The sequence below is a fragment of the Chiloscyllium plagiosum genome, unplaced genomic scaffold (genome assembly GCF_037043375.1).
Source record: "Chiloscyllium plagiosum isolate Xiang-an unplaced genomic scaffold, Cpla_swu_hap1 HiC_scaffold_45, whole genome shotgun sequence".
In the NCBI taxonomy this organism is placed as follows: Eukaryota; Metazoa; Chordata; class Chondrichthyes; order Orectolobiformes; family Hemiscylliidae; genus Chiloscyllium; species Chiloscyllium plagiosum.
The window spans coordinates 44308906-44332098 of NW_028270183.1; the positions used below are offsets into that span (position 1 = coordinate 44308906).

Below are 23193 nucleotides of genomic sequence, written 5' to 3' on the forward strand. Positions count from 1 at the left end.
ATGCATGAATAGGTGGGGAGTAGAGAGATACAGATGCTTAGGAATTGGGCGACAGGTTTAGACAGTACATTTGGATCGGCTCAGCAGTGGAAAGCCGAAGTGCCTGTTCCTGGGCTGTAAATTTTCTTTGTTGTTTGTTTAAAACAAGCCCAGTTTTCTTGGTTCTATCTCCCTGATGTCCTAAGGGAAAACTTCGTTTTTGATACAGGACTTGGGATTGATCCCATCCCCCATTAAGTTTTCCATCGATTTAATGATTGAAGGTATGTCTGTCATGTACTGCTTAGTGAGAGTCTGCCGGGGTGGGGGGGTGGTGCGTTTACCTTCCTGTCTGGTCTTAAAAAAATGATATGTTTTTACACTCGAACTCCACCGATTTCCCAACTGTGTTTGAACCACTGCTGGCATCGTAGTTGTGTTTTCCTTCATGTCGGATCCCCGTCGGGTTCGTTCCTATTGGAGTCCAGCAGTATATAAATGGAAAGTCACCAATTCCCTGTGTCTCGCATTGATTTATCTGGCAGTCTCACGGCAACAACACTGACATCCGAATATCATACCCCAGGTATTTTGTTCCTAGTCTCCATTCCAAATTTAGAGTCCTGCCTTTTGGATGTGGTCAAGTCCTTTTGACAGCACCACAGACTACGTGCTGCAGACAAATACCTCCTTGTCCGATTGTTCTTAACTCAGAAGAAAACGGACGGATATTTTCACATTAATTCGAGACAGATCATCAATTACTGCAGTATAGCGCCAATTCGTGATGGGTAATTACTGTAGTCTAAATTCCCACATTTATTTGGTGTCGTTCTCTGAAGCCGAGGCAATGGCCATTTAACTGATCCAGTGGACAGCACTCTGCTCGCAAAGCCAATTTAGGAGGTAAAAACAATGACTGCAGATGCTGGAAACCAGATTCTGGATTAGTGGTGCTAGAAGAGCACAGCAGTTCAGGCAGCATCCGAGGACAGGCAGAATCGACGTTTTGGGCAAATGCCCTTCATCAGGAATCAGGAATCGCAAAGCCAATTTGTTGTTTGTAAAACTAATACCAAAAACACTAATTTATCAGGGATTTCAGATGTAGTTTATTGAACAAAAGCTTTCGGAATTCGCAACGTGTCTTTTAACCAAAAAGGCGGATCTTGACCAAGCTTTCTCGTCGATTAAAAATTCAACGCATTTGATAACTTTGAATTTGAGGAAAGTATGCAGTTTCGATCACCTGAACAGAATGCCCATCAATGACATCCGAGCTTTCCCTTGATTATCATCCGAGAACAATAACCAGTTAATTCCGGAATGGCTTTACTTTACCACAAATTTCGCCTTCTCCTGCAAACTTTATCAACCAGCAGCAGAAAGTTTTACTGAACTCTCCCTGCATGCTTTGCAGATGCATTCAACGATCCCAGCATATTCTCATTCAGAGCAATGGGCACCGTCTTAGGGTGGTGTGAACTAAAGCATGGCCTTGTGAGGGGCATGTCATGTCTCATAATGCTTTCTGAGTTCTTTAAGGAGATGGCGAGACAGGTCGATGAAGGTCGAGGAGTACATACGTTGTATATGGTCTTCAGCAAGGCTTTTCATAAGGTTCTCCATGCTAGGCTTATTCATAAAGTCAGGAGGTATGGGAAACAGGGAGACGTGGCTGTCTAAATTCAGAATTGGTTGGCTGACAGAAGTCAGAGAGTGGCTGTAGATGGAAAGCATTCTGTTCGGTGGTCAGTCGTGAATGGTGTCCCACAAGGCTTCTGCTCATTGTAGCTTTATAAATTACTTGATGAGGAGGTTAAAGGGTGGGTTCGTAAATTTGCCGATGACACAATGGTTGTACTTGCCGCTAGTATCGAGGGCTATTGCAGGTTGCAGTGCGACATAGACAGGATGCAGATCTTGGCTGAGAAATGGCTGATGGATTGCAAACTGGATAAATGCGAAGTGATGCATTTTGGGACGTCGACCTTGAATGATGAATATAGGATTAAAGACAGGATTCTTGGAAGTGTGTAGGAACTTCGCAATCTTGGTGTTCAAGCTTGGAAAGAATTCTGAGGGATAGGATTTGTGACTATTTGGGAAAGCATAGGGTGATTAAAGGCAGTCACCATGGCTTTGTGAGGGGAAGAACATGCCTCAATCGTATTGAGTTCTTAGAGGAGGTGTCAGGACAGGTCAACGATGGTAGAGCAGTGGATGTGGCGTATATGGACTTCAGCAAGGCATTTGATAAGTTTCCCCATGGTTGGCTCATTCCTAAAGTCAGGAAGTATGGGATACAGGGAGATTTGGCTATCTAGATTCAGAGCTGAAAATGTGTTGCTGGAAAAGCGCAGCAGGTCTGGCAGCATCCAGGGAACAGGAGAATCGACGTTTCGGGCATTAGCCCTTCTTCAGGAATGAGGAAAGTTTGTCCAGCAGGCTAAGATGAAAGGTAGGGAGGAGGGACTTGGGGAAGGGGCGTCGGAAATGCGATAGGTGGAAAGAGGTCAAGGTGAGGGTGATAGGTCAGACTGGGGTGGGGGCGGAGAGGTCAGGAAGAAGATTGCAGGTTAGGAAGGCGGTCCTGAGTTCGAGGGATTTGACTGAGACAAGGTGGGGGAAGGGGAAATGAGGAAACTTGTGAAATCCGAGTTCATCCCTTGTGGTTGGAGGGTTCCTAGGTGGAAGCTAAGGAGCTCTTCCTCCAACCGTCGTGTTGTTGTGGTCTGGCGATGGAGGAGTCCAAAGACCTGCATATCCTTGGTGGAGTGGGAGGGGGAGTTGAAGTGTTGAGCCATAGGGTGGTTGGGTTGGTTGCTCCGGGTGACCCAGAGGTGTTCTCTGAAACGCTCCGTAAGTAGGCGGCCTGTCTCCCCAATATAGAGGAGGCCACATCGTGTGCAGAGGATGCAATAGATGATGTGTGTGGAGGTGCAGGTGAAACTGTGGCGAATATGGAAGTTTCCTTTGGGGCCTTGGAGGGAGGTGAGGGGGAGGTGTGGGCGCAAGTCTTGCACCTCCTGCGGTTGCAGGGGAAGGAGCCGGGAGTGGAGGTTGGGTTGGTGGGAGGTATGGATCTGACGAGGGATTCACGGAGGGAGTGGTTTTTACGGAATGCTGATAGGGGAGGGGAGGGAAATATATCCTTGGTGGTGGGGTCCGTTTGAAGTTGGCGGAAATGACGGCGGATAATGCGCTGCACATGGAGATTGGTGGGGTGGTAGGTGAGGACCAGTGGGGTTCTGTCCTGGTGGGGGTTGGAGAGGCGGGGCTCAAGGGTGGAGGAGCGGGAAGTGGAAGAGATGCGGTGGAGGGCATCGTCGACCACGTCGGGGGGGAAATCCTATCTCGATTCAGAATTGTCTGGCTGACAGAAGGCGGAGAGGGGTTTTGAATGGAAAGTATTCTGCCTGGAGGTCAGTGTTGAGTGGGGTCCCACAGGGCTCTGATCATGGGCCTCTGCTGTTTGTCGTTTTTATAAATAACTTGGATGAGGAGGTTGATGGGTAGGTTAGTAAGTTTGCAGATGACACAAAGGTTGGAGTTGTTGTCAATAGTACAGAGGGCTACTGCAGGCTGCAGCGCGACATAGACAGGATGCAGACCTGGGCTGAGGAATGGCAGATGGAGTTCAACCTGGATGCTTACGAGGTGAAGTATTTTGTAAGTTCGAACTCGAATGCTGAATATAGAGTTAAAGACATGAGTCTTGGCAGTGTGGAGGAACAGAGGGACTTCGGTGTGCAAGTACATAGATCCTTCAAAGTTGCCTGCCAAGCAGATAGGGTTGTTATAAAAGCATATGGTGCTTTGGCTTTCATTAACGGGGGATCGAGTGTCAGAACCGCGAGGTTTTGCTGCAGCTGTACAAGTCTCTGGTGATACAACACTTGGAATATTGTGTCCAGTTCTGGTCGCCCTACTAGAAGAAAGATACAGAGGCTTTGGATAAGGTGAAAAAAGTTTTACCCAGATGCAACCTGAACTGGAGGGTTTGCCTTATGAAAGAAGGTGGAATAAGCTCGGACTTTTCTCTCTGGAGAGAAGGAGGAAGAGAGGAGCCCTGATCGAGGTGTATAAAATAATGAGTGGAATAGATACAGTCAAGAGCCAGAGACTTCTCTCCAGGGCAGGATTGACTGGTACGAGGACTCATAGTTTGAAGATATTAGAGGGAAGGTATAATGGAAACGTCAGAGGTTTGTTCTTTACGGAAAGAGTTTGAATTCATGGAATGCATTGCCAGCTGTGGTGGTGGAAACAGAGTCTTTGGGAGATTTGAGCGACTGTGAGACATGCACTTGGATAGCCGTGAGTTGAAGGGTGCGTCGGTTAGGTTACTATATTTTACATTATGATGAAACCTCGGCACAACATCGTGGGCCAAAGGGCCTGTTCTGTGCGGTACTTTTCTATGTTCTATGTTCTATGTACAGATCGATCAAAGTTGCCACCCAAGTGGATAGGTTTGTTAAGAAAGCCTTTCGTGCTTTGGCTTTCATTAACAGGGAGACCGAGTTCAAAAGCCGCGATATTTTGCTTCAGTTCTACGAGACCACACTTGCAGTTTTGTGTCCAAACCTGGTCGCCCTATATAGGAACTATACGGAGTAGGGGGGGGAGGGGGGCGGCTTATCTTATGAAGAGAGGTTGACTAATCTCGAATTTTCTCTCTTGAGAGAAGGAGGAAGAAAGACCTGATCGAGGTATCCAAGGAAATGAGAGGTTTGCATAGAGTCAATAACCAGAGACCTTTTCCCAGGGCAGGATTGACTGGCACGAGGTGTCATCGTTTTAAGATATTAGCAGGAAACTATGGAGGAGACGTCAGAGTTAAGATCTTTCAGCAGTGAGTTGTGAATGCTTGGAATGGATTGCCAGTGATGGTGGAGGAAGCGCAGTCATTCGAGACATTTAAGCGACTGCTGGACATGCATATGCACATCAGTGAATTGAGGAGTGCGTAGGTCATGTTACTATATTTTTGGTGAGGAATAATCCTCGGCAAAACATCGTAGGCCGACGGATTTGTTTTGTGCTGTACTTATTTATGTTCTATGTTCTGTTTATGAATGAGATAGAAAGAAGTCAATGATAATGTAAAATATTCTATCAAAGAAGACTGAGGAGGTAAATTCACTGAATATATTCCAAAAATCGTCAAGGATTTAAATGAATTCAAGGAAAATGGGGAGCAAGTGCAAATATAATATTGAGAAGGAGGTATGAAAAATTTGAAGAGTGGAAAAGCCTCTGAGGGATTTATGTTTCTTTCTTGCATTATAGTTGATTTGCCTCACGTCTTCACTCCTGTCTTGTGGAATCTCAACATAGCCGTCAGCTCACCAGCACTTTGGGAATCCATTCCCTAGCTCTTACAATATTATCAATGGGAAATCAATTCTTTGACAACATAGAAACTTAAAAATACAACACATTAACGTGCTCTTCTGTCCACGACATTATGCCGAAAACAGTCCGAAATTAAAATTAAAATATTTCCTTCTGTCTGCATTGCTATATATCCCTCAATTTCTGAATTTCATGCAAAGCACCTAACGTATCTGCATGCAACATTACCCCAGTAGTCTGATCCTGAGTCCGAAGGGTCTCTACATTAAATATGCCAATGCCCTCTGCTTTCAACATTCTTCCGCCCATCATACGTGTATTCACCCTAATATTATATATTTGAACTTCCATTAAAAAAACCTCCCTGACTGTCCACGCTTCATGCACAGACCATAAGCTTTCAGGCTTCGACCAAGTCTCCCCTGAATGTCGGCTGCTGCAGAGAAAACAAATCGAAGATTTCGAGCCTCTCCTATTTTTCATACCTTCCAAACTAACCAGCATCGCCCTAAAACTCTTATATACACTCTACAAAGTCTCCACATCCTTCTTGCAACGTGGTCACAGAAGCACCAAACGTTGGCCAGACTCTGGAATAGAAATTCCTTGTTTTTCTGGTTTTCTTTGAATATTCATTGGCTCTGTCACCATGTTTCTCTGATTCAAACACCCTTACTCGTCGAAACATCTTCTCAACATCTCTCCCATCATATCTCCTCAGAACATTGTATGTTTCAATCAGCTGACCCTGATTTCAGTAAACTGTGGTAAATAAGCACAAACTGTTAGATGTTATTAAAAAGAGATCACCTTCAAAATATGAACTATCCAAGTGAATGCATACCTAAGCGTTTTCAAAGTTAGGATATCCTTTCGTGAAAACAGCGACTATAAGTGTACAATGTACCCCAGGCACTACTTCACCAACCACAAATAGATTTGAAACAGGATCTTCCTAATTTTGATCTCCGACATCGACGCAATATCTCTAACGGATCTGGTACATCGAGCGACTGTTGGTCGTGATTGGGTATGCATAAGAGGTTGGTACCGGTACTGCAGATTTCGCCCCAATCATTCAAGCATTTAATTACAAAGTTAAGTATTTTGGGCGTTACACTCGGAAGTGTTGCCAAAGATGTTGAATGTTCATTGCTGGCGGCACTGTTATTTAGATTTATGCTATGCACAGGATTCTGAACAAAGTGAGGAACTAAAATAAACATGCAATACAAGAAGTGTTAATGCACAATATAAATGACAATAACAAGCTTATGAATAAAAGCTACTGACTGGTAAAATGGACAGACTTTTGAAATGACAATGTAATGGAAAATCATGAAAATTGTGCGCAGAATCCAGATCATTCCAACCAAATATATCCTCAAACAGCAACAGCCCTATCACGATTCAATGGCTGCAAGAATGGATTACTCATTTCCCACAGAACCTACTTGGAATGGAAGCAAACCATCCTCGACCCTGAGGAACGACCTCAAAAATCGTTGATATTACTGTGGCAAATGGAATCTTACGCTATATGCTCTAACAGAACTACGTATACTCAAACGTTACAACATTTTTTTCCGAAGAATTATTGCAGGTACGCCAAGCGAACTATCTTGTCAACATCACAACGTAACCCACAACAAATTGATGGAGTGAAATGAGATTGGTGCCAACATCCATTGGACAGCGATTACACTGGAGCTAAGGTATAAGGAAGACATTTTGTGCTTTCAATTTAGAGAGATGGAGTTTAATTTTTCAACATTAATATTGTATCAAGAGTGATAGAGTTAACCTGGATGACAAAGCATAGAGTTTCGTTCGCAACGTTACCAGAAAGTTCAAGAAGAATTTGAATGACAAGGCTCACTGTTATAGTTGATTGTCATGAGTTGGAGATGCCGGTTTTGGACTGGGGTGTAGAAAGTAAAAAAATTACACAGATTATAGTTCAACAGGTTTATTTGAAATCAGTAGCTTTTGGAGCACTCCTCCTTCATCAGGTGATTGTAAGGCGCAAAATTTACAACAGAAATTTACAGTGTGATGTAACTGAAATTACATAATGAAAAAAACCTGGATGGTTTGTTAAATATCTTACCTTTTAGAATGACCATGTTGGTTTCAGTTATTTCAGATGTAAATTGCAAAACATTTTTTTAGATTTACATTCCTAAGTGAACCTTTCAGTTGGTGTCATGTCGGTCAGATAAGGTATTAAAGGTGTTAGCTCCCTGTGACTGCTGTCTGTGCCACAATCGTCACACTTATTCTTTTCTAAAAAACGGATTTATAAAATCTGACATGAATTCATTCAGTGTTTGAGCAAAGTAAAATGTAATTCTACAAGTGAAAATACACTCCACAAACCTATATGTGTATGTGTGCATGTGAGTATGAGTTTGTGGGGCGGAGAATGTGTCGGGGTGTTGTGACTGTCTCTGAGAGGGTGTGTGTATATGTGTGAGTCTGACTTTAAAGGGGTTTAATTCTGTGCAGGGTGTGTGTGGAAGTGTACGCGTGATTGTATGATGCAGGGTATGATTGTGTGTTTGTGTATGTGTGTGACCCCATTGCACTATCCACACTCACAGGCAGACGGACACAGAAAGACACTCTGACGCGCGCGCGTGCATACACACACACGTACACACACTTAGACCCTCTCTCATACACACAGAGAGACTCCCGCACGGATCCTCTCACAAACTTAAACTCCTTTACATTCACACTCACACACAAACACACACTCTCACGGACACTCATGACTCATCCACCCCCATGGCCTCAACACATACGCACTCCCACATGCTCACAAGCATGTATATGTTTGTGGGGTGACTTTGTACTTGCAGGATTACATTTAACTTTCCTCGAAAACATCATTAATCCACGTAAGTTTTTGTAAATCCGTCTTTTTGAAATTAGAATCAGTCTGACCATTTTGACACAGACAGCCTTACAGGGAGCTAACGCCTTCAATACCTTATCTGGGCCGTCATGACACCAATTGTTAAAGTTCACTTGAGAATGTAATTTTTAAAAAAAAGTTTTGCGATTTATATATAAAAGAACTGAAACCAACATGGTCATTCTAAAACATGACATACTTAACAAACAATTCCAGGTCATTTTCAAGACATAATTTCAGATGCATCACACTGTAAAGTTTTGCTATCAATTCGGTGTCTTACATTCTTGTTCTCCACAATCGCTCGAAGAGCTAGTGCTTCCAATTACACCAATTGTTCTATAACCTGGTGTTGTGTGATTTATAACATAGGTGACTGTGCAATTCAAAAATAAAAATGCAGAGATTGCACAGCAAAAATAGTGAAGGAAATAACAAGAAGAATGTCGGAAAATGCTGGTGCATCTCAGCTGTTCTGGCAACATCTTCGAGAAGAAAGCAGAGCTAACATTTGGAGCTTGGTGTCTCTTCACCCGAACAGCTTAATATGTTGAATCAATAAATGAATGTTGATACTTACTGCATACCCCAATTACAACCAAAATCGGAAAGTACAAGTACTGAAAAATGTGAAATGCACAGAGAATAGAATCAGACAATGTTAACCACAAACGATTTCCAGAGACCATGTCAACTAATATCTAAATCTCTCTGCAGTTTTGTCAAAAGTCCAATTATTTGTAGTCAGATTCTGAGGCATTGCTGTAATACTTTGGGAGATGTCCTTGATTTGTGATCTTATTTTGCAACGGTATTATCTCCTGTGCTCAGACTACAGTCCTTCCTCTCCCTCTTTCCTAAAACTGTTGTGCCAGTGATAATGTTTCAGTTGTCCCAGTGGGATACGACAAGAATGCCTTCATAGTCCATAGGAGAACTCTCTTCGGATACAGTTGGACCACGATGACATCCATGCTCTGTTCACCCTTTCCAGGCAATCCAACAAATTTAAATGCATTGTTTTAATAGAATACTCTCTTCCATATTTGCACAAGAGCAAACCAGCTAAGTTTCATTAGATTAAGGCAACGTAGTCGATTTGGCCAATGAATGTGCCTTCCATTCAATAATGTCTACATCAGCATTTCGACACTATTCCCCCTTTCAAGCACTTGAAAGTGATGACGTTTCAAGTGCTAACCCATATACCATTTCTTTTCGAAGCTGAAATATCACATGCTGTGCATTACACTGTGAGTTGCTGTGCAGTTTCACAAATACCATCAACACGTCTCCTGCACTTCCTTATATCGACAATTCTTGACCATCCCTGGAGAAACCTCAAAATGCCAACAGCTCCATTCCCCGTCTGCAGTTTGGACAATACAATCACAACGGTGTATTTTGCCTCCCAGTTCACAATCAGAAGTTGAAACTTGAGGACCCATTGCATAAAGTAATGCAGTGCTGATCTGAGCAATGGAGCCGCTTTTGCAGGCCTATGAGAAGCAGTGGAATAGTCCTTATTCAGGAATTCAACGCAACCCGGGACGAATATGACACAGTCGTCACGGACTTCATAAGCAAGAGTGTACTGGAAAGATTGTGAAATTCGTGATAAAGTACATTCCCTAACGGAGACCACGTATGAATCGAGAAATACATTGCTGTCTGAAGATAAGTTGTGCGGGATTCAATTCAGTAGAACCAGAGCTGTACAAGAAATCCAGACACAACCTCAGTAAAGCCATAACGGACGTCAAGAGACAATACTGGACTTATGTAAGAGACCTAAACTCACCACATAGACGCCTCCCTTCTGTGACATGGCCGACTTGTCACCACAGCCTAAAGAGTGATGCAGGAAAGAATATTGTATAAAATATCGCACTGTCTGATCCGTGATTGCATTTGATCACCCGGTCGATCAGATCTTCAGCGAAATGGTGCCACTACTTTTAGAGTTTCAGATACATCTCTTCCCTCTGTGACCACTGCAGATGCAAATTTGGCCTTCATTACAGTGAGCCAAGGAAATCCAGTCTGATGGACTCACTGGTCATATGCGGACCAGCTAACGTTGGTATTCGATGACGTCTTTAAGTTCTCCTTGCTTCAGTCTGAATTCCCCACTAAGTTTAAGAAGGCCACCATCATCCTGACACATTAGAAATCACAAGCAATCTGCTGCAAAATCTACCGCCCTGTCACTCTGTGATGAAAACATTTCACCTTCCATGAAAGAACTGCATTGAGGTATCGGAAAATGAGTTAACTGCGGTGAAATTCATTTGTGTTTTTGTACATAACGCCGAGTGGATTGAAGGTAGTTATTTAGATTCAGTACCGTGGTTAAGGCAGGAAGGAGATGGTTGAGAGGACGACTCTGAAAAAGGATTACTACTCAAGAAATTTCCCCCCATTTTGTGGAAGGCGGACATACTCCCCGTGACTGCATGGGTTTTCTCTGGTTTCCTCCCACTGTCCACAAATGTGCAGATTAGGTGAATTAGGTTTTAGGTGAATGGTTAAAACTAGGGGAATGGGACTGAGTGGGTTGCTCTTCAGAGGGTCGGTGTGGACTAGTTTCCCCGAAGGGCCTGTTTCCGCACTGTTAGCAATACAATCTTTATGGATAGTGGTAACAAATGATGATCAAGTCCACAGATGTGAAAACCTGTGTTAAGTTATTCAGTTCCTTTCTGTCGTTCTCTTTCCGTTTTGCTTTGACCCTTTCTTTTCTCTTATTTGGTCTCGGCCAAATCACTCAAAACATTCTTAAGCAGGCAGCCCAGACCCGAAATATGCAATAGGTTTCTGTCCGTGTACAGTGGAAATTACCAGAGTAAGTTAGCGAGATCGACAACCAGGTTCAAAACAGACAAAGATTTATTCACAAAATTAGACAATGAAACACAAATGATTGAACAAAAAAACAAATCCCGACAGAACTCAGCCTATCCAAGCTCGACATAATTAGGCTGTTCTAAATACACACAACAGTCACAATAAACAATCCTCTGAGAAACCAAAATAAATGAATGGAAAACATGCTTACAGGTTGAAATCGGTAGGGCAGAAAAGAGAGAGGCTTTTTCCACAGAGCTCACTGTTGAACTCCAAACGAGTTCTGCACTAAACTAACCGGCTCAGGTGGACTGCTGACAACTTCCCTTTCATTTTACAGGTCACTACTCAAACATACCCATTTTGGCCTGAAGTCTCATCTGTTTACATTTAAACAAAAAGGTCTCTCAATACCCTATAATCTCTACACAAAACCAAACTACTCGGCTATTACACCACTGAGTAAACGAAGGACATGTTATCCTTGAGAAAAAAGATGAGACTAAAAAAAAGGAAACCAGCTTTGATAAACCTCCCCCTTCAAAACAAAATGAATCATCAAGATGAAAAGGTGGCTTCAGTTTGAAAACCTTTCAAAGACCCGGTTAGTAATCCAAACACGCATATACACTACATTAACTGTAAATATACAAACATATACAACCACATGAAATTTCATCTACACCCACCACCAAAAGCCCTCGCATCACCTTCGAGTCTGGATAATGAATCGGCAATCACGTTTTCGCGAACTATCATACGCACAATTATCAAACTGAATCTCTGCAACAGCAACCTGCATCTAAACAGACTGGAACTTATGTCCTTATATTTTTTTTCACAAATATCAAAGGGTTATGATCAGTGTATACGATTGTTTCAGATGCATTGCTGTTAATGTAAACAGTGAAATGTCGCAATGCCAACACCAAGGTTAAAATATCTTCCTCCAATGTTGAATATTGATGGAAGTTCAACTTCCTTGAAAAATACTCAAGGGTCTTTGGTTCACTCGTCATTCTACAGTCAGGACCACAGCACTAACACCCACATCACTGGCATCGATCACCACCTTGAAAGGCTTCATGTAATCCGGTGTGGTTAGTTTTGGGGCAGTGGTTAACACAGTTTTTAAGGCCGTAAAATGTCTTTTGACAGTCTTCTATCCACTGAAAATTGTAGCTTTTTTTAAACAATTTAGTGAGTGCAGCAATCACACTACGAACTTCTGGCACAAGCATTCAGTAAAATCCACTCAGTTCCACGAACTGTTAGTACTGCTTTGTTTTGGTCGACTATGTGGGAAATTCCTCCAAGAGACCCAAATCTGTTATGGACCGGGCCAGACTATTCAAAGCAAAATCTTAAGCAAGCTGCCCCGAATCCAAACCGATTCGGCAAGTGTACAGTGTTAGTTACCCGGAATAGGTTAGCGAACTTAACTAACAGCTTAAGAACAGAAACATATGTATTCACAAAATTACACAATAAAACACAAAGAACAGAATAAAGAACTCATACATAATTCAGTCTAGCAAAACTAGAATTAATAATACGTTTCCGAATGCACCCAGCATTCCCAATAAGCAAACCCCCTAAGAAAATGTAAATAAATGGATCAGTAGCTGATAGGTTGAGTTTTGAATGGCAGAAAAGAGAGAGAGGTTGCTTACACGCAGCTCACTGTTAAACTCACAATTAATTCTAGAGTGAATGAAATGGTTCACCTGGAGAGGTGACCAGATTAGAGTGGTGCTGGTAAAGCACATCGCATTTCGGGAAGGAGCCCTTCATCAGCCCTTCATTCCTGAAGAAGGGGTCCTGTGCAAATCGTCGAGTTTCCTGCTTCTTCGGATGCTGTCTGACCTGCTGTGCTCTTTCACTGCCACCCTAACCTTGACTCTCGTCTTCAGCATCTACAGTCCTTACTTTCGCCTGGAGAGCTGACCACTCCCCTTTCATTATACAGGTCACTTCGAAACATGACTGTTTTGGCCTTAATTCTCATCTGTTTACATATAAACAAAAATACTTCTCAATACCCTTTAATATTTGCAGCAAACCAAATTAATTGGCACTGAAAGCTGTTCTTAAACCTCTGGAAAAAAACAATGACACAATATCCTTGAGAAAAGGAACAGTTTTTCGGGAGCAAAAAAACAGCTTTGCGGGTTGTTTGGCTGCACCCACACCGCAGCAAGAACGTAGCGGTGAGCACGGCTTCTCTTGGATTTTGGTACCTTTGGTAGCAGCAGCAGGCTTGTTCTTCAGTCGTTTGCGACAGATGGTGGCGCCAGCAAAGCAATATCTGCAGTCGCAGCTGGACATGAGGGCTTTCGTGGCAGTGGAGTGAATCGCACCTGGTTGTGGTGCGAGTGTAGGTTCTGTGGTGTCAGCGAAGTATTCCGAGCGGCGAAGGGATGGCACCTGCTGTGGGGTAAATCATATGTTTTTAGTTCTCGTGCACGTTGCAACGACGTTTTGCAAGTTATCCCTTGAAACAAGTTACTGATATGGACTATATCAGAATGAATTTTATTTGGAGCTTTTTACATTTTTACTTTTCTATTTTATTACCATGGAATATAATTTTGAAATATTTGTTTCTTTACTTCTGTTACGATGCGCTTTTCCTAACAATTTGATCTTAAATGACTGTAATGAGTCACCTCTATAGTTAAGGTGGTGCTGTATTGCGATGACTGCAATATTATCACTGGACACATTTGAGTATGTGAGACGCTAAAGTTAAATCAATTCAGTTCTGTTACATTTGAACTTGCAGCTTGTTTAAAGAAAACACACCACTGTAAAATAGCGTGCATGACTTTTAGATTTACAAACACGGAATGCCGCATGTTTCTGCTTATATCATAATGGGAAAGATATTGGGGATCCACTGGATTCAAAAGACTCAGTGATTTGTCGCGAAAATTTATGTTTGGTACCTTGAATGATAATGTGACTCGACATTTTAAATCTGGTTTCCGACCAAAGACGATGCCGAAATTGTTGAGTTCCTCCAACAGTTTCTGTTTATAAATAAATACAAATGATATAGCCTAGATTGCCTCTCTCTGTCCTTTTTTCCAGCTATAATATTCATCATCAGTGAAACTTGCAATATGTCGAACGTCTCTGAGAATCTCTTGTTTTCTTTATGCGCAATCATCAGAATGCTACAGTCTAAAAAATTTGCACAGCTCTCGGTTCTGCAGCAGCTGTTAAAAAACTGACATGCAATCCTCAAACAATATAGATTGTTCTGTCATTCATTGGATTATCCGTAGGAGATCTCGAGATCCCGAGAGAAATATTACATTGAAGATGTGTTTCCAACAGTGATTACATCTTTTGGTTACAGTGATTAAAAAAATCACCGTCTCCAAGTGACTGATCTCCCGCCCTCTATCTCTCCCCACACTTTCCCTGGAGTTCTACAAGGGGTGTACCCTAAACCCCCTTCTATAGACAATCTCGCCAAGATTGTCCTGTGCAAGGCAAATGTGAAACCTGTCAAAAAGTTACAGTAAAATGTATTGTGTTTCGCTCTGTGCATTTGCGTGTGTGTGTGTGTGTGTTTGTGTGTGTGTATGTGCGCTATTTGGAGACTTACCTCACAAAGGCAGAAACAGCAGCAATCATGTCGTTTGTGTTCAGTACGGCTGCCCCGGAGCGGGGGGGGGGGGGGGCGGGTTGGACTGGGGGGCGCAGGAGGGGTGCAGAGATGGACGGGATTCTGAGGTTGGGCATGGTGATGGACGGGGTTGGGGGCTGGGGGAGTGGGGAGAGATGTTGGACGGTGGCGGCGGGGGCGTCGATGCACAGGGTTGGGGGTGGGTCGCGGGCGGTGATGGATGGGGTAGGGAGTGGGGGACATAAGCATTGTGATGGACGGGCTTGGGGCGGAGCAGGAGGGGAACGGTGATGGACATGGTTGGAGGCGGGCAGGGGCGGTGATGGACGTGTTTGGGGGAGTTGGGAGGGGCGTGTGATGGGTGGGGTTGTGGCTGGGGCGGCGGGGGCGTCGATGCACAGGGTTGGGGGCTGGTGGCGGGCGTTGATGTACAGTGTTCAGGACGGGGAGGGGAGGGGGTCGGTGATGGATGGGGATGGGGTTGGGAGGCAATGTTGGACGGGGTTGTGGGAGGGGCGCGGTGTTGCTTCGGGCGCTCGCACGCTGTGTGCTGCTGAACAGGGAGCAGACCTTTAATTCTCATTGCCCCAGATGAAAGGCATTTAATCGATTAACCGAATAATAGATTATCCGAACGAAATAGCGACTGCCCATTTCGCTCGGATAATCGAGTTCTCCTGTATATATTTTCAGGCTATACAAAGTTCAGTTAATTTATGGATAATTTACAAATTGGTCAAAGGATCCAGTGGGATAAAGATCATTTGGAGATATTGGCGTATAAATGTCACATGGAGAGTAATCAAAGTTACAATGAGGTGATTTTTTATTGCAAACGAATCATTAAGTAAAAGTATACAATTAATAGAGGAACACCGAAAAGTATTGCTGTCAGGAGGGATCTTCGGGTTCAACTTAATAATTCCCTGAAAATGTCCACGGTGGTAAAGCAGGTGTATGGCTTGCTTGATTTTCTTGTTTGGGGACTTTAATATCGGAGGCAGGTTTGTCATGTTGCAGCATAATAAGAGTTGTATCGGTCACACATAGAACATTTAGTTCAATGCTGGCCGCTACATTTCTGAAAAGATGAGAGTGCTTTGGAGTGGGTGCAAAAGAGATTTATCAGGTTGCGTATTGGATTGGCGATTGGGGCATTATCGAGAGTCGAGAAAAATTCGGGCATTTCCTCTGAAGCGGCGGAGGCTCAGGCAAGATTTTTTAGAAGGCCATAACATTATGGGATGTTTAGCTGGGGTTGACCGCCTGACTCGCTTTCCCAGAATTGAAATATCTAGTACTGGGACAACCAATTAAAGTGAGCGCAAAATTTCAAACGAGATGTAACGGACCTTTTTATAAGGTTGACACGAATGCGCTGCCAGAGGTAATGATGCAGGTAGAGACTGTTGCGGCATCTAAGGGGCTTAAGGATAAGCAAATCACTATGCAAGGGATCCAGGGATATGCAGCACGGACAAGCAATTGGGATTAGTTTAATTTGGCGTCAGATTCAGAAGATCATCTTGGGCTGAAAGTCCTCTGCTTTCTCTTTAGTTCTATGTTCCATATGGGGTGAAGGTGGGGATTTTGTCAGCTGAGGAAAACAAGAAGGTAAGAAAATTGTGATCTGAATATACCTTGTAAGGTAAGATTGGATAAAGTCCCAAAATGTTCTGCAAGAATATGAATCGAACAGAATGATGAGGGAAATATTAAAGTCTATGCGGGGCCAAGGGCGACTCTGCAAAATAACTCGAAAATATTGGCTGACTAAAAAATCAGTGCTTCTCACATGTCTTCCCTCGAGACAAAAATGTCTACAAAATTTTGGCAAATTGTCCGTGAAGTTTTTGAGCAGATTCATATTAGAAAGAAGGATTATCGATTGTAAATTGTAAATTGAACAAATACCCAGCTCTGCGTGAGTTATATCCCAGGCTATTGCAGGTGATAACAGGAAACTATTGGAATTCTGACAAAAGTTTGAATCCATGTCAGACAACGGAGAAGGTTCCAGAGTTCTGGAGGACAGACAGTCATTTTCCAATTTCCAAAAAAATGGTGGACGTAAACCAGGGAACTACCAGCTAGTGAATCGAACATGAGGGATTCAGAATCTACTGGAGAAAATAGTAAAGGATAAAATTAAATTCCGTTCAAAATCAGAGCATCATCAAATGTGTACAGTGCAGAAGCAGGCCATTCAGCCTATCGAGTCCCACTAAAGCTCTAAAACCTTGCCAACATGTACACAAATCCCAACCTAACCGTGTGAACCGGCATTTCCCGTGCCTAATCAACCTATCCTGCACAATTTAGCATGTCTAATCCACCTAAACTGCTCATACTTGGGTTTAGAGGGATACGTTTCATCAGTAATATTCAGTATGGATATGACAGACGGAGATCATACCCAACAAATCTGGACGAATTTTTGAAGGAGATGACCACGAGTTCTGATGACGTTGATTTGAATTACAGGAAGGTCTGTCATAAAGTAAAAGAAGGTAAAAGCTAATGATGTCAGAGTAAGTTTTGAATATGGATAAAAAAAATTGGTTTCGAAGAAAGAGTCTGATGGAAGCTGCCTGGAGATGTTGTGAGGTGATCTACCGTTAAGATCAATCTGGGCCTTTGACGATGTATTCAAAACATAATTTAAATGAGAATGCGGGAAAGAAGATAATTATGCATTTTTTGGATGATCCAACATTACGGGCGGCACAGTGGCTTGCACTGCTGGCTCGCAGCGCCAAGAGACCCGGTTTCAATTCCCACCTCGGGCGACCCTCTGTTTGGCGTTTGCACATTGGCTGCGTGGGTTTCGTCTGGGTGCTCCGGTTTCCTCCCACAATTCAAGAATGTGCAGGTTAGGTGAATTGGCCATTCTAATTTGCCCGTAGTGTTCGGTGAAGGGGTAAAGGTAGGAGAATGGGTATGGTTGGGTTACGCCTCAGCGGGTCGGTGTGGACTTGTTGGGCCGAAGGGCCTGTTTCCACACTCTAAGTAATCTAATCTAAAAAAGAAATTGGCTGGTTAGTTGAAAGTGACGTGAGGGGTATTAGGTTATATGAAGATATAAATGGATTTGTCTGACATACAAGTCAGCAGCAAATGAAATTTGTCACTGACATATCTGAGATGACATAATTTGGAAGAAGGAATTGGAAGGGGAGTAGTATGGACTGCCTCCCACGAAGGAAAAGGCCATTTGGCCCCACGAGTCATCAGAGAAACGCAGAAGGTAAACCACGCTGAACCATTCATCCCACCAAGCCCTACCGCAATCAGTCCACTTTTACCATGGCTAATCGACATAAATACAACTCCCTCATTGGCAGCCCATCTTCGTCTCTGGACAATATAGAGTAGTTTATGTCCGCCAATTCACTTAAACATTTGGACGTTAAGAGGAAACCATATCACCCAGCTGAAACCCATGCAAACACAATAAGGGAGTGCATAATGCAGTCAAACTGTCACCCATGGCTGTAATTAAATTCACACTCCTCGTTATTGTGTGGCAGCCATAGTATTTACTGAGCTTCCTTGAAATGCAAGATATTAAGAATCTTCAATGAATAGGACAATGTTGGTGTACTTATGCAAATATCCCTGAAGCTGGCAGTAAAGGTGAAAAATAATTAGCAAGGAATATTGAACACTTCTGTTTATTGGACGAAAGTGATACTGGAGATGAGAGTCAAGATTAGAGTGATGCTGGAAAAACACAGCAGGTCAGGCAGCATCTGAGGAGAAGGAAATCAACTTTTTGGGAAGGGCCTTTTGCCCGAAAAGTCGATTTTCCGGTTCCTCGAATGCTGCCTCACTTGCTGTGCGTTTCAAGTACTACTCTAATCTTGATGCTTCCCCTTATTGGTCGTGGCATAGACTGTAAGAACAGGGAGGTCATTTTGGAACTCTGCATGTCATTGAATTACTGTGTGAAGTTCTCGTCTCGAAAATTATTGGGAAGAATGTGGTTGCAGCGTCTGGATGGATGAGAGGTTCACTGAGATATTGTCAGGGATGGAGTATTGCAAACACGAAGAGAGATTACATTATCTCAGGGATTTTTTTGTAATTGAACGTTGAGTAGAGACCGTATAGTGGGGTACACACTGTTGAGAGAAATGCACAGTGTGGGCAGTAAACAATATTCCGATTAAATGAATGCTCAATATCAAGGGAGCAGAATTTGAGGGGATTTGTGGCAAAAAAGAACCTTTGCCCTCGGATCGTGGTCTGAAATGTAGTGCCAGAAATGGTATTTGAGGCGATAATATTTGAACATTGCAAAACAATAGACTTGGATGCGCACGGAAAGTCTCCTAAAATCATTTTTTTTAGAACTGACATTGGTAAAGACAATGATGCATTTTTGTCACGACTCATTGGATGCAGCAAAGTGCCTCGTTTGCACAGTATATATCCATTATTCTGATGCAAAAACTTCCTCATGTGGATTCAGTGACGATAATGTCATTGAATGCCAATGGATGATTTTCTTTCATTGGATATGACCATTGCCGGACATACATGTTGCACAAATGGTAGGTCCCACTTTCCAACACGAATCTTCATTTTGCCCAAATGGGAAATATCATTTATGAAGCTGTTGAAGATTTTTAGGCAAATGATACCACTCTGATGAACTACTGTGGAGATGTTCGGCAAGCATTCAAACTGATATCAAACCCCGAACTTCTTTTTGCCAGTTTTTGTCAGAACCAACAGAGAGACTTCAGTATAAATGTCTTTGATTCCAGTTTTTCTAGAGTTTCTTAATGTAATAAATGCCGCAAAAATGTCATATATGGAATTAATATGGATGGGTGTCATGCTGGTGTCATCTTTCGGAGTGTTCTACATTCTCAAGCTTGGAATGATATTAGTGAATGAAGAGTCAGAAACGAAGATGGGCTGCCAATGAGGGAGTTGTTGCTGAGCAAGTGCTCATTGACGACATCTTTACTCAAACTATTCAGAGCTGAAAAATGTGTTGCTGGAAAAGCGCAGTAGGTCAGGCAACATCCAAGGAACAGGAGAATCGACGTTTCGGGCTTATGCCCGAAACGTCGATTCTCCTGTTCCTTGGATGCTGCCTGAACTGCTGCGCTTTTCCAGCAACACATTTTTCAGCTCTGATCTCCAGCATCTGCAGTCCTCACTTTCTCCTCAGACTATTCATAACCAAGATAAGAGTGATGTGGTGTTGGGTTTGTCATTCTTCAGGATATGCCTGGACCATGTTCCTCTTTGTCGGGTTGATGCCAGCATTGTAGCTATAATTGAAAAAAAAACAGTTGTGCTGCTGGTTTTATATCATAAGTATTTATTATTCTGGCCTGAAATTTTGTCAGGTCTGACAGCTTTACCAATTTCACGTGCATTCAACAATTTCTTGATATCACCTTGAGTGAATTGAAGTGTATGCAAATTGTCGTCCTGTGATGTAACTGCCGAGAACATTGTCCATAAAGAATAATTATTATAAGTGTTACATCAGGATTTCTGTTGAGCTCCCTGCTGTAAACCTCTCTAACTTTTAACAATATCATCAGACGTTTATAATGTTACAATATCATCGATGCTGTTTTTTTTTTCCTGAGATGGAAATTGTTTAGTTCGGTTTCTCTTCTGAGACTGATTATTTATTCTGAGCACTTTAGTAAGCTTTTTTGAACCACCCTCATCACAGTTAGTGTTCAGTCAGTGTTGTTGGCTGGATAAGAAAAGGTGTGACTATTGTTTCTTCCGAGTGCATGAAGAAACCAGATAGACGTTTCCAACAATCCAGATCATCTCATGGCCACCAATAGAGCAGCTTTTGTCTCGAGGCTGCACTCACTATTCTCTTCCTCATTGTTTTGAATTGTTCTGTTACAATTTAGTGAGAACACTTATTCACTAATATAGGAGAAGCCCGCATTTGTTTTCATATAGATTTTGGCCCAAAAATACTTACACAGTCGCATCAGTTAACAAAATCCTCACCAAATAACAAATTAACAAGAGGTTACGTTTATATATCTTCAATAATTCAATCCTTCCTATCTTTCAATTAATTTAATAATTACAGTAAAGGGGAATTTCAATATATTCACAAAATTAGTTCTGAATATAGTTTGTGTTACTGCATAAATGCCAGTGTTTGTACAACAACTCAGAAGCTGAAGCGTCAGTCCCATCTCAAGCACGAACGCCTGCAATGATATGGCATAGTACCCCAAGGAAAACATGCGATACCAAATTGAATACAACATTAACGTTGACCATAAGGTGATGAAATTAGCTGAGACAAGGAAGAGTAAAATTATGGATTTTCTACGACTCTCCATCTCTGGATCGTTACCTCTATGAGAAGCGTTAAGTCTCCTACGAGCTCTGCTTGTCAATAAAATCTTTCTCACAATTATTATATTGAACAAAAGAATCAAGATGAAAGGGAAACATGGTGTTAGAATATGATGTAGAAACTCAATTGCCACCCAGAACATAGAATCTAAAACATTTTCTCTCATGTAACAGAACCAGGGTAAGTTGACCTGCAAATATTTACCTGATAACATGAAATACCAAAAAATGTTCTTCATGCAGCTCAAAGCTGTTACAGTTCCCACAACCATCGTAGCTGTTCTTTCCGTGCAGTATTTACTTTTCAGCTTCGGGCAGCAAATTGCAACAAGTCGATCAAAGGTGAAAGTGACGGTGTACCATACGGAACAGTCAGTGATTGCATAAAGTAGGACAGCATGGATATCACACACAGGGATAGAAATCAAAAAATGAAAATCTTCTCGGTAAACAATTGGAATGTGTCTGAGTATGAGATCGAAGATAATAACCAGTAAGTCCGCAATTGCCATAGACACCAGGTAGAGCGTGACACATTTGGATAGATCACACTTCCCGCGGGACAGGATCACAATTGTCACTGCGTTCACTGTGAGACAGAGTACAAGGACATGCATGAATGTTATCTAGGAATCTGGGAAAAAAAACTTCAAGAGTAAATAACAAAGAACACCACAGTTCCGCATCAGGTTCTTCAGCCTTCCAAACCTACACTGCCATATTTTGCCCTTTCATTCTAAAATTGCTTTGCTTTGAGGACCCATAACTCTCTTTTCCCTTTCCATTCATATCTTCGTCCATATGCTTTTTGAGTGCTGCGATTGTGTCTGCTTCAAGCACTTCGTCTAGCAACATTTCTCAGCAGTCATCACTCTGTGTGTGAAAGTATTGCCTCCTGCATCGCGTCTAAACTTCCCATCTTGCATCTTATAACTGCGTAATTCACCCTCTACACAGGGAAAATGCCTCATATTTTCCACTCTACCAATGCCCTTCACAAATATATGAACTTCTATGCTGCGCCACTCAATCTGCTGCATTCCAGTGATACCAAATCCAGTCTAGCCAATCTTCCTTAATAACTTAAAATGCCCCATACCCGGTAACACCCTCGTTATTAATTTCTACACACTCTTCAAAGCATCCTCAGCATGTGCCAGAACTTTACACAATAGATTAGGTATGTTAAAACATAGATAAAATAACCTTTGCCTTTACTGAGTGCCATAGACAATTGGGTGTGGTAGGAGTGAAGCATATGCAGAATGTGAGGAGTGTAAGAAACCGATGTAATTGCATGTATTTTGCTACGGATATGTGGTGCATGTACAGAGGAGAATCAGCAAAAGTGGATGGTTCAACTTCTAGTAGAGCAGATTAAGAAGATAATTAATTTAGTTTGATAAAGGGTTTCATGAAAACAAAGCTGTTTCAATCGATGCGATGTCATTAACCAGGTGACAGCTCTGCAACACAATTGATAAAAGACGACGGACTGGCTGTACGAATCTCTATTTTAACAACCAATTGATATCCAATGGAATGCGTACTTACGTTATGAGGAAAGATTGTCCTAATAAAGGTTTTCAGATACTGCAGGGAAAAATTCCAATCTTGAAAGAGTCAGTAATTAGATAAGAAAATAGAGTTGATGAAGAAATAGCATAATAACAGGAATTCGGATGATGTAGACTGGGAAATAGACCCGAAAATGTCTCCACACGTATGCAGAAATGAAGTGGATTTTTATTTGTTATTCACACCAAGACGACAACTCACCATGTACATGCTGAAATGTAGGAAGGGAGAGGTTGTTTACTCTGGACTATCTGGTTGTGTACTTAATTGAAAATGGAAGTCTCTGGGTAGTTTAGATAACAAAAATCTGTGTTTCTAAGGCCTCAGCAACATTTGTAGAATAACAAATACGATTTGTGTGTGACGATTCGAATCACATCTGGAATGCAGTTCTTTCAGCTTGTCTTGATATAAAGTAAAAGCTAAGGTCAAGGTTATTTAAATGGCATGTTTTGAAAAGGACTAGTTTCTTCCATGATTGGGTTTACCTAAAATCCACCATTTCAAAGAG

At 42.2% G+C, this 23193-nt stretch overlaps 1 pseudogene; it reads right to left on the reverse strand.

Annotated features, from left to right (window-relative positions):
* Positions 1–20800: 20800 nt before the first annotated feature.
* LOC148136496 (uncharacterized) overlaps positions 20801–23193 on the reverse strand; it is a 41248-nt pseudogene continuing 38855 nt past the window's right edge.